Below are 13,240 nucleotides of genomic sequence, written 5' to 3'. Positions count from 1 at the left end.
AAATTCATTAAAGAATAAAGATTGCAAGTGTGTTGCTGTTTTTGCTGGGGGGGGGGGGGGGGCTTGTTTGTTTTTTGCTAGAGATTACAAGTTAATCTTAGTCTAAGCTGCAGGCACATGGAGAGGCTTTGTAAAAGATACTGTTATTTTCTCTTACCTCTTGGTAGGAGACCGGACTGGTCCATAGTGGTTTGGGACAGTGCTTCAAATGGCTGCAGCTGAAAGCACTATAATCAATCATAAACAGTCACCCCGCTAATTGACTCCAATGACATCAGTTCCTGTATTGACCTGGCCAATCTAGAGGCACAGACAGAAATAATCATTTTTGCCCCATCTGGCCACAGAATGTGGTCTATATCCATGACCAAATACAAGTGCACGGCTGCAGACCCCTTAAAAATGGCCAACCAGGCAAAAATCTGAATCTTCATTGCATAAGGGTTCAGATGAAGATATTTCAAAATAAAGCATCTTCCGTAACTTCTGTCTGCACTTCCTGCCAGCTTCAGAGATGTTTTCAGAACAAGAGGGGGCTAAGGGAGTGGAGGGAGTTCCGTCTGGGCGGGGGCTCAGCCCCGTCTATAGGGTGCAGTGGGTGAATTCAAATCCCCCTACTTTGGGGGGTGCTCCAATTCACCCACCCCACCCTCCAGCACTGGCTGAGGAACCCCTAGAATGAGCTCCCTTTCCCCTCTCCCATTCAGTAAACAGGGGCAGGCTAGGAGAGAGGAGGGGCCATTGTTAAGGGAAACTGGCTGCAGGCTCGTAGGCAGCAGCTAGATTCTCCTCCTCCCTGGAATGATCAGTGAACTTCTGTTTGGTCCGGGGGGTCGTTGTAACTCAGAACACTTTCTGCAAACATTCTCCATTACAGTGGGGAACTGCACTTCTGTCTGTACCCCAGAAGTCCTCTGGCTGCTGGAACAGTAGCTCAATACAATCAAGCAATTGTTTAGAGCATCAAAACCAGGAATGAGAACAAGGTAAACTGCCTTTTAATTCAGGATCATTCACAAGCTGTCTCTGTGGTCTTAGTCAAATCACGTAGGCCTAAATAAATGTTATTACAGCAAGTATGTCACTAAACTTCCATTGTGTTCCTGCTGCTCAAGTGTATGCACCGAACATGTTCGACAACATAAACAAACAAAGAATTTGTAAGCTTCAGTTACATTCTTTAATCTTTTTGTTTGCTGGTCTGATGATTTTATGGTAAATGACAGAATGCTGCTAATCAGTAAAGTATGTATAATTGTTTTGACAAAAATAGAACACAGGTTGAATTCTAATTGAATTGAAGACAAGTTATGTGTGATTGTACCAATAAATGGATATTAACCAAATGTTACCCAAATGTATGTGTCCGTGCCCACACACACACACACACACACAAGCACTGATATTCTTGCCTATTAACTACCACACTTAATTTTCACCCCAATTATAAAAGTTAAAACAAAGTAAAATCGTCTGAGTGTCTCTTTATGTTTTTTAAGAGTAAGTTTTTATGTCGACTATGTCACCGCTCCTTGTCTATAATCTCAAATACCAGAGGATAAATATAGTTTTTCCCTCATTTATTTGAAATAAACATAATATGTGGCTCTAGTAAAAAGGCCTTGCTGTTAGGATTTTATAACAAACATAATTTTACTCTATTGATTAAGTGTTGTAATTTCTTTTAAGTGGCTGAAAAGTTGTTCAGTCAATATTGTAGTACTATATACAGCATATATTACAGTGGTCTTGGAAAGATTCTACAGCATTATGCAAGGTCTTGCTGAAACCCTTAGAGGCCCCTTATCAATTGTAGTAAACATTTTCTTTTTAAACATTTTCTTTTTATATAAAGAAACTGCTGTACGGCATTATCAGTTATTAACCCTCTCTAGGGGGCTTACGGGAGATTACTGTGTTTTGCAAGGAAAAGAACAAATAATTTTAAAGTGCTTAATTTATTTGAAAATGTAGCTGTAATTATTTAGTAAGATACTATACTCATAAATGTTACCTTGTAAAGTACTTTGTTAGATAATGAAGTTTTAGTAATACGTTCTCACTGCTGTACCCTTCTATTATAATTTTGTAACATGGGGATAATGGACTTTTTGTTTCTGAATGATAGGAAGTCCTAACTAGTGAAAATTGGAGCGGTTCTATTGTACATAACTGTAACCAATCCAGAAAGTATCCATTAAGCTCAAGTACTCTCAGCATTATAGTTTAACAACTGCTTTCTCCTCCCCCCTGCCAATATATTACCTATTGGAACATCATTATTATCAAAAGGGTGTGAGAACATCGGTAAATGCATTCCAGCCTGTGGGAGTTGCTAATTATACTACTCAGCACAGGGAGGCAACAGTGCTGTGATTTCCCACCCCATGAATGTCTCTGTATGCAAATATCTGCTCACAAAGAAGCAGGAATTAGCCGCCTTTGTTTAGTCTCATGGAAGATGCAGCAGCCTTTCTGTCCTTCCGTGGAAGGCTCAGCAGTTCAGCATCTGCCGTGGAAAATGGAGTAGCAAAGGGCTGTGCATGGCAGAGAATAGATGTATATTGTTCCTTCCCTCCAACCCTGCAGGGAAGCCTTGTCAGAGCATCTCTACTGGAGGTCAACTGACAGAAACCATCAAGGGTCTCAGGGACATGAGTCAGCGAGGAGGCCTTGTAACTATATTAGGCTTCTTGGATCAACCTCCCTGCTTTACTGACAGAACAAAATCTCACCTTCATCCCCGCACTGGCACAGAGGAAACTGATTAAAGAGAAAGGGTTTTTTCCCCCATACGTGGAAACTCTCATGCATTTCTCTGCATGAGAGGCAATCTGACCCTCAGTTCACCATTTATATCCATGTCAATCTATGGTAGCTCCGTAAGTGTCACTAGGGCTACAGTGGGTTTACATTTATACTACTGAGAGCAGAATTTGCCCATTGAAGTATACACTGAACTCAAAACAGTGAGAGCTGGGCACTATTTGTCCCAGTAAATAATCCATGAATCAAAGATGTTTTGACTGACTCCAAACTGTTAATTTGCGACAAATTCACCAAACACTTTTGACTGAAAATATTTCTTTTGGGATAAGAGGCCTAGATTCATCACAGCAACAGAAAAGAAGTAGGGGATATTAGTTTACCTAATAGCTCCGGGTACAGACAGCAGAGCAGCTCCCTGTCGCAATGTCTAGCGCTCTGCAGGAAGCACTGTGAGTTGCAATGATCCCCCAGACCCAACAGAAGTTTACTGTTGGGTCTGGGAGTTGGGGATTCCAGCTTCTTGCTGCCATTCCCCTTCTCCCAGCCTGAATACTTTTTTCAGAATAGGAGAAGGGGGAAGGGAGCCAGAGGGAGCTTGTTCTGGGGCCAACCTTGGCAGGTAGGGCAGGAGGATTGGAGCCTACCTTGTGGGGCTCCAATCCACCTGCTCCACCCTCCAGTGCTGGCTGGAAAGATCCAAACCCAGACCCAGAGCAAAACCAAACTGCCTCTGTTCCCTTTCCCTGCTTCCATTCTGAAACCAGGGGCAGGCTGGGAATTCAGCAGACACAATTTACAGAACACACTCCATTTTGAGCATGTACATCTGAACTCCCATGCAATCAGGGCTCAGATTTTTGCAGAATTGGACCCTTTTACAGTACTCTGCAGCTGTGCACTTCTGTTTAGTCATGGCAGTAGAGTCTTGTCTGGGGCCAGATCAGGAGAAAATTGTCACTTCTGTCTGTGTCCTCAATGGTTTTAAAGCAGTGACTTTTGATGTTGAAAATATCCAAATCTAAAGGGATTTCAGCTCCTTCACCCAATTTCCAGTCTAAATTTTCTTTATAGACATCACCAAAATAATACCCAATTACCCAATAATTACCCAATTATCTTCTATTATATAAATGTTTAATAGCTCTACTTATATGTCTTAAGCCCATAACATTGCAGAAAAAAACAGACACAAGGCTTTGAGCAGGGGGAAGCAATTATTTGGGTGGGAGGGCCACTTAGGGAGTTCTGGTGAGCTGTTGCAGGTCAGGTCAGCACTGCCCCCGCTTCTGCAACAGCTGACCAAAACTCCCTAAATGGTAGATTACTAGACTGGCCTGGGACCCCTGTGGGCAGCGTGCACTCAGCCAGAGGATGGGACGGGGCTTTGGGTAGGGACCGGTGTCTGGGAGGTGGGCAAAGCCAGGGCCAGGGCCAGGGTTGTGGGACAGTGACAGAGGAATACCAGTGACCTGCCTCCCGCCACCCCCCCACCACTAGCACAGGGGTGCACTGCAGACCGGTGCAGCCAGCAGCACCCAGTGGCCCCAACAGATCACGGTCAGATTAGGCTGCTGGGTGCCATTCTGCAGCTATGCTATACTGGGTCTCCCCATGCATGCCTGTGCTGGAGGGGCAGCAGGGGCCAGGTCATTAGCATGCCTCTGGTTCCAGGTTAAGTCAGTCCATCATGCAGGGAATGAATTGCAGCTCTGTTTGGGCCCTGGCTGCACACTGTGATCACACTGAAATCCTGGCCCTGGCCCTGGCCCTGGCCCTGGCCCTGCCTGCCTGTCCCACTCCTGGACACCACTCCCTGCCCACCCATGGCTCCATTCCGTCTTCCAGCAGAGCATGCCCTGCCTGCAGGGGTCCCAGGCCAGTCTCCATGGAGACCCTTCCAACCTACTCCTTCTGGCGCCCAAATGGTGGTTGTGTGGCAGCAGAGACAGGTCCAACAGCAGTGGCAACACTGGCAGTGGCAGCTGGAAGGAGCACCACAGCCAGCGCTGCTGGGAAGTTGAGTTTGGCTACCACCCTAGCCCCACTGCGCACCTGGGGGTGGTGGGACCTGCCACATGCACTATATCCCAGGCTGCCTCCCATGTCTGGACTGGATAGGACCAAGGCACCTGCTGTGGGCCAGGTAAAATCACTTGGTGGGCCAGATCCAGCCTATGGGCTACATTGTGCCCACCCCTGGGTTTGAGAAACAATTAAACAGAAAAGGTACCACCCCACATAGGACAGGTAATCATTAAATAAATGCTTTGTCAATACTTGGTTGGAATTATATGTCCAATCTAGACCCCCTTTATTTAAAAAAAAATTATCCAGATTGCCTAATAAACATATTTTGGTGGTCCTGGGTAAGAGTTGTTACATGAATGCTCCTAAACAATATGTAAAATGACATTTTTATTAAGTTGGCATGAAGCATGCCTGAACTGCTTTTAATATGATAATGTTTGCATTTTACTATGCCATAAGTGCAGTGTGACAATTGAGTGTACATGAATATTTCATCCACCAAAGGCCATGAGTCTGTAATTATAAATAGACCTACTCAACAGAAAGAGAAAGATGATTCTGTTGCCAGTAATTTTCCAAGGAGGTGATAGCTGGTTGAAGACTGAGGGCAAAGATTTTCTGCTCTAGAGAGACATCTGCAGATCACTTGAAAGAGCTGAGTAATTAGTATTAAAAAAAACCACAATCTGCCCACTAGTTCTCAAGATGGATTAGTTGAAGTCTGGTGTGGTACTCAAACTGACGCAGTGGCTTCCTCAGTGGTGTATAGCATGAGGTCAGGATCAATAATCTAATCCCAGGGATGTCTTCCTTCTCAACCTTTACGCTTTCACCAATCAACTCACTTGACAAACTGAACACAGACAAGTGAGATTTTTTCAGCTGTGTTGCATAAGTACTGAATTTCGCTGAGATTATTTATCCTTTCTGCTGAAAGTGTGTGAACTTTCATCAAGATAAAGTGAGTTATTACTAAAAGCTCAGGGAAAAAAAACATGATTGGGTCGATGTCTTTTGATACCAAATTGTTCAGTTTTAAATCTAACATTATGAATTATGTATGGAAGCAATTATTTATATCAGCAACATACTGACTGGCAATGAAGGGAAATTCTACCATTTTTATATTAATGGTAAGTAAAATTTCAGTTTAGTTTTTGTTCTATTTTAAACCAGCCTTCCCAGAATTAAGACATAACAGGTAAAATTAGACACGTGGGCTCTAACACCAGAATACAAATCAGGACATTAGTCTAAAAGTTAACAGGGTTTGCTTGAAATCAGGGTGTTTGTCCCCATTTAAGCCTAGGAAATATTTTGTAAAATTGTTAGATTTTCTGTCTGTAATATTCCACTTGTCTTCCTAATCTCCAAATGTACAGGCATTCAGACTCAAGGTTTTGGTTTAGGGACTATCTCTACTAAAAGACATCTTGTCTAAAGTTGGATAAATAGTAGCAATATTCAGAGGCACTCAAGGATATTTAAGCAAGCTGTTTACTCCTCTCTCTGAATGTCTAACTCAAATATAGTTGCAGTCCCCCTAAATTACCCACTTTTGCTGCATTAATAGGGCTGTTGGCTAAAAAACAAAAGGTAATTCTATGTGATTGCAGCCTTCCATATCCCCATAGTACTTAGTCTGTGAGTTATGCTGTTTTAAGTAGTGAGGTATTCAAAAGTTAAGCAAGTTCTTTAATGAGAACCCTAACAGCATTAAAAGCCCAAGTGAAGTTCTCTAACTGTTGTGAGCTGAGCTTCTGCTCCTTCAGCTGGTCTTTTCCTATCAGCCCCTCTGCTCTAGACTAAATCAGCAATATTTTAAAGCAGCTATACTGTGAGAGTCCTAACTGCAAGTAGCAAAATTGGAATGAGAGTTGTTTTTTACAAGGAAACTAAAAAACTATGAAAAGTGCTGAGGTGCCAGGTTTTGGATATGTTCCTATCTGGGCAAACATGACCACTTAGTGTTATAGTTAAACCAGATTAACTGCCAATGTGGAAAGTCTCCAGAATAAGCATCTATACAAGGAAGTATACATATACTAGTGTAAATTTGCACCTTATCTTCTACTGGTAGAACTTCCCCGTAAATGGCTGGTATGGATAGGGTTCTGTATGTTGTGGCACCATCTTTAGACACGTATAGTTGGCCACAGGTGGTGAAAGAGAATGGGGTGAGGGTGTGCAGCAAAAGATGGGGAAAGAAAGCTGCAAAAGTGTATGAAGGAAATGGGACAAAGGACACGGGGCACGTCTACACAAAATGCTTTACTTGAGATTAGAGCAAATTACTGCACAGTAAATGTCACCATCTACACATGCAGACACTTGCTGTGCAGTAATTTGCTGTAATGGTGAGTAAATTTGTTACCTGTAAGTACAAGTAGCAAATTTACTCTCAAGAAATTACTGCACAGTACAGCACGTGTAGACAGACAACCAGGAGCAAATTTGCTCCCACTCAGCTGGGCAGCAGAGGGCAGGAGATTGCTCCCTGCCCCTGGGAGCTGCCTGCTGCTGGGGTGGGCTCTGCCACTGGAGCTCAGGTGGGACAGTGTTCCCCAGGGCAACAGCAGGGAGCTCCCAGCCCTGGCTCTGAGATTGCAATTGTGGATTGGGGACTGAGAGATTCCTATCTCCCAGGCCCCACTCTGTGATTGCTGTCACCACAGTCCTGGAGCCACCCATTGGTGTGCAGAACTGCTTTGGTTTCTGTGCCCATTCTTCTACCCTGTATCCTTTGTGACCTGACTTCAAAGACATATTTCACCTTTTGAGTCTCTGAAGGTAGAGTCAAGAAGAAGGAGCAAATTGTACTGCCTTAAGGTGTGCAAGACCTATATACATAACAGAACATGGATGGATCTTTTGACATTTTTTTTTGATAAAGTGAACTTTTTTTTAAACAGGTGAATACCTTCAGCAGCTTTATTGTATTGTGTTCATGGTGTTTTTTAAAGTTACTACTATATTAGGACTGCTTAAATGCCAGATCCAATGAAAACACCCAAATGGCTATATTCATATGAGTAGGCCATTCATATTCAGTGAGACAACTCATGCCCGTAAGTGTGTTTGCTACTTGTACATAAGAGTTAGGCCCAAAGCCTGTAACAGATTTTCAAGACTCTCTCTAAAATCTTTGGCAACAGAAGTTTAAATAGGATTTACTGAATAGCTGAAGCTTCCTGAGCATGCAACTATGATTATTGATTGGGTAGAAATGATTTATCCAGGCCAATTTAATTTGACAGTTGTGATATTAATTGCCATGGATACATACAATGAGAGACAGTGAAGCTATACTATAATGTTATCTGTTACTAAGCTACGTCTGCCATAAACTACTCCACGGTGGCTTCCAGCATCACTGAAGCCTAGAAGTCTGCCCTTGATTTTTACCTGTGGTTCACTTTAACTTAATGGAGTTTTCCTGGGTCAAAAGAGAGTTTTCTGCGTAGTACGTGGACAGGTATGATCATGGAAAAGTAAACAGGTATGGCAGCAGCATGTTTGTTATAAAGATATGAATTTTAGATTATATTAATAAGAAAGAAAAAATAGTGTTTCTGATCTGAGGAAAGTATATTTGGGTTGAAGAGAAGAAATCTTGGAAAGGTTGGTGGTGAAGGCGTGGTGGTGAAAATGTAGAGGTATTTACAGCTCCTACATAGAAAGGGTTAGGAACGAAAGAGTTCTCAGGTCTGGATTCTATCTAGAAAGAACCAAGTTGGGTTCAGAAGTATGGGAGGCTGCTCTTTCCTGCATTGAAGTTAATGGCAAAATATCCATTGGCTTCAATGAGTTCAAAGGATTCTTTTTAAAAAATCACATTCGGTGAATTGTAATGTAAGACCTGGTAATTAAGGGAGGGCAGAGACTATGCTATATTGGGAGGCTGGTGTCATTCTAAGTGTGTTGTCATAAAATAAGAAGAAATGGAAAACCAAATACAGAAGTTGTTTTAAGATATAATTGCCAGGCTTGAAATGAAGGAGAAAAAGAAACTGTTATGGAAAGAGGTAAGTGAGGGAGTGAGGGAAAGTGAAGGGGAGCAAAGATGTGGTGCAGACAGAAGCAGGGAGCAGTGGCTGCTCCTGGCCATATGTGTAAATGCTTATTCAACCAGAAGCAAAGGATGACAACCGGCTCAGCATCTTCAAGATGCAGCGAGGTCAAGTGACTCTCAAGTGCATGCTGACAAAGAAAGTAGAAAGGGAAGGGACTGACGGATGGAGGGTGAGGGACACGTTGGGCAGGGAGATTGCAGCTCAGCTGTAGCAGGTGTGAGCAGGTGGTCTCTCCACATGTCTCTGCTGGAATTGCACTGATGGACTAAGCACAAAACTGGGACTGAGAAGCATGATTTTCAGTTCTATCTCAGCTCCCAATTTGACCTGTTGTCTTTGACAGTTATGTAACCTCTCTTTGTCTTGGTTTCCCTAATAATAGTTACCTACTTCATAGGTTAAATATTTAATGTTTGTTCAGTGCTTTGAAAAAACATCAAGTGCTATATAAGTGCTGCGTGTTTATTATTTATTGTTTGATTATATTCCCAAACCTATTAGAAAATGGACTTTTCTCTGTGATGTCTTTTCTACAGCAAAAAGCACAAATTACATAAACTCAGAGAAAAGGCATGACTTTACTCAGCATCCTTGTATAGTTCTCTTCTGGTAATAAATTCATGTGCATTAATTGTCATGTAAAAATAAAATATAGTAATTTATCAATCATGTAGCAACTTTTCTTGCCAGATCACACGTGATATCCATTGAAAGGAAGGCAACATAAGAGACTGATAAGTGGATGTAACAGGGCGCCTGCCCCATTACTGAGGAAGGGGAAGGAGCCCAGGGCCTGGGGGCTCATCCAGCCCTGTGAACAGACTTGATGGGGAAAGGGGTCTGAATAAGATCCCTCTGTCTTGTGCAAACAGTGATGACAAGCAGAAGCAGAGGGTCTGGTGACCCAGGGAGAGACTCAAAAACTCAAGGTTTAGCCCAGAAGTTTCCCATTTCCAGGTTTAGCTCGGGAAGCTGAGGAGAAGGGAGCTCTGCAGGGAGCTGCTGGCTGACGATGGACTGAACCTACTACGGCAGGGAGCTGCAAATAGAGGGCTGAGGGCTGGCTGGGGAGTAGAGCCAGTATAGTTGGCAAAGGCCTTAAAGAGCTAGCAGTCTTAGAAATTGAGCTATGCAACCATAGGGATGAGAGTCTAGTTATAACCAAAGGGCTCGCGTTTTGGTTTGCGTTTTAACCAGTGGCTTGGGTTTGGGACACGTAAGGAGCTGGCAGCAGTCCCAATAGTGTCTGAGGGCACACAGGTGTGCTGAGCCTCCCAGGGCCAAGGGGCCCAGGACACAGGGTGGGCTTTGGCAGAAAAGTAAGCTCATTGCCCAGAACAGAGCAGAGACTGGGTCCCGGGGCCCAGTAGACCAAGTGGAGTATAGATAAAGGCCCTGGAGGGCAAGATAAGGGGCTGGAGCCCAGAAGCCAGGTCCAGCCTTGGCTAAAGGACCACTTAAAGTAGAGAGGCAGAAGCCAAGAAGGTCAAAGCCCCAACAAGGGTGTAAAGGCCTGAGGTGGCCTGGTGGCTTTGGGGGGGCACATGTCCCACCTGAGTGATGGTACACTGACATTTGTGAGGCATGGACATCCAAGGCCCAGCAGTGAAAAGGGGAGGGCACCCTAGGGCTGGAGTGGGGTAAGGGTTACGGGCCTCCCGGGTGTGTTCTAGCCACCCCTGGAGAGCGAGCTCATTTATAGTGGGGTCTGCCTATCTGGTGAAGGGAAAGGTAAATATGGCAGCTATTCCTTGGAGATCTCAGAACAACAACGGTCTCCCTCTGCCTAAAGAAGGGTACTTGTGCCCAAAAGCTTGCAAAAAAGTTTGTTCCAACTACTCAGTTGGTTTAAAAAAAGATATCACTTCTACCCAAAGAACCTGGCCTTTGATATGGCAGCTAAGCATCCATCCATCAACCCACCTGTCAAAATTGGTTACACGTTTCTTACTTTGAAAGGAGAGAATTCTGTGCTCACTTTACACCTGTGCCGTCCCACTTATGCCAAGGCCTGCACATTTGTAATTCCTAGTAGTATATAGGTCCTGTTCATTAAGAAGTTTCTATAAAAGTTGTATAAGAAAGCTGCATAGATCTAATCAATTCTGCCTCGGGCTTTTTGACTGTCTGTACTCAAGACTACTTCGACATAGCGGCTATTGAAAACATTTGCATGAAGTCAGCCCTGAAAAATAAATAGAGGTTTTAATTTGATAGACCTGCTGCATAAAGAAAAATTTTAAGAAAATCAGGTTGTTCCAGAAACAACTACAGGAGAGATCTAACCAGTGGTATAGGGGAAAGTGTTCAGGTAACTTGGTTTTACTGCACTTAAAAAAGGAGATGACTGTTGTAGTAAACTCCAGACATCTTTGAAAAGAAGTCTGCTTCAGCTTCCATGTAAGAATACTTCCACTTAAGCCCTAAAATTGGTGTATGTGTGAGCAGAATAATTAGTTCCTGAATTTTCTATATTTTCTAGCCTTAAAACAGTTCTAGTAATAGGCTAGAATAAACATGAGACAAGCCATACTTTTCAGATTCAAACTCAGATCTGTATACTGGTTCTGTTTGGGTTGAAGGCTGAATGTCTCATCATTTTAAACCAATGGCAAAGCCCCTGTTCCAATAGCAAAACATTTAATGTAGAACAAGATAGATTAAAGAACCTATGGATCATCTGAATTTTAATACCAAGGCTTCCTATTACTGCCCCAATCCTCTACAGGCACCTTCTCCCATAATCAACAATACCTAGAACAAAAATTCCCCCAGAGGTCTCCCCTCATTTCCTCCCCTTACTTCTAGCCTCCTACCTAAAATGTCTCAAGCATTTTATAGATAAGGAGAAGGAAGCATGGAGAAGTGAAGGACAGTGGCTGAGACTAGAGTAATACCCATTTATCCCAGGTCCCTAGTGTACTGCTCTTTTCATGAAGCTAGAGAAGCCTTGTTCAAATTCCTTTTCTAGAATAAGAGAGGCAAGGATTTCTTAGGGTGAGATCTTTTATTGGACCAACTATATACTTGGGATAGAGTTAACATAAGCCATTCTTCATCAGGTCACTTTCTTCATCAGATGAAGTCTTGCATTCAAAAGCTTGCCTAACTCTATCCTAGCTGTACAGCTGGTCCAATAAAAGTTCTCACCTATGAAATACTTGTCTTTAGCAAAATTTCTGGACCATCATAATTGCAACATCTTACACTACCATTTTCTCTAATTAAGATTATCACATCTGAATGGTGTCCATCATGTGTTGCTGATGTCATTAACCATGTTATATCACATTATTTATATATATATATATGTGTATATATATATCTCACATGTTATAGATAGATGATTCCTTCACAGATAGTAACTCATTCTAAATGTCCTAGAGGTGAGAGGCAGTGTATCAGAAACAAAATAAAATCAAATTTATTCTATTCATGGTTGTTTTCTCCCCCTGCTGTTGTCAGATAAGGTATAACAAACAGTCTGGGTGGCTTTCCATACTCAGTTACACTACTGTAAAGCCATGCTAACTCCATTGAAGTCACACTCTGGATTTATCCTGGTGTTTGTGAGTGCAAAATGCAGCCCTCTATCTGATGCGGTTATCTGAAAGTTATTTTCCATGATCACATTTGATGCACCTGTTCAAAACCCAGCTTGTGCCTGTGAAATTTTGATAGTAAAGGATCAGATTGATGTGTAGAGTGCATACTTATTTGAACACAAAGCAGATCTACTGAGAAACTAAGGATATGCATATATAAATACAAATGACAGAATATATAAAATACTTACCTGTAAGTTTTCAAGGAGTTTTGCCAGGATTTAGCTATACAAATCCCAGTAATTTCAGAAAATACCGCACAACTCCAATCCTAAAGAACTCCGAAAAACAGCTTACCGTATATAATATGGTTGTGATATAGCATACAAATGTCTATGTAGGCTGAGTTTCAGCCATATTCCTTTTAGTAGTAATGTGGCAATTTAAAATAATACAATAAATCAGTGCATTACCAGGCTGACGCTTTCTGGGGATATAGGTTATTTGTGAAAACAGCAGTTGGCCATAATCCGTATGAGGGTCCAAGTTCAGTTAGATTTCATGAAGAAATATTATGATTGGTAGAGTTGTCCTGTTGGAAAAGCCCCTGTTTTCAGGTGCTTACATTGCCAAACTTAAGCCATTTGGGCTGAAATTTTTCATGTCCGAGTATCTGCCTTTTTTTTTCCTCCAGGTAAAAAGGTTCGGCTGTTTCTGAGAAGAAAGATACTGAAAATTACACTGTTGGGGCCACATTATAAATCCTTGAGCCCTTTTCTTAGAACAGCTCTATCACTCCCATATTTTGGAATAAGGACTGATGAG

Source organism: Alligator sinensis, unplaced genomic scaffold (assembly GCF_000455745.1).
Source record: "Alligator sinensis unplaced genomic scaffold, ASM45574v1 scaffold157_2, whole genome shotgun sequence".
In the NCBI taxonomy this organism is placed as follows: domain Eukaryota; kingdom Metazoa; phylum Chordata; order Crocodylia; family Alligatoridae; genus Alligator; species Alligator sinensis.
This window is presented reverse-complemented; position numbering follows the sequence as displayed.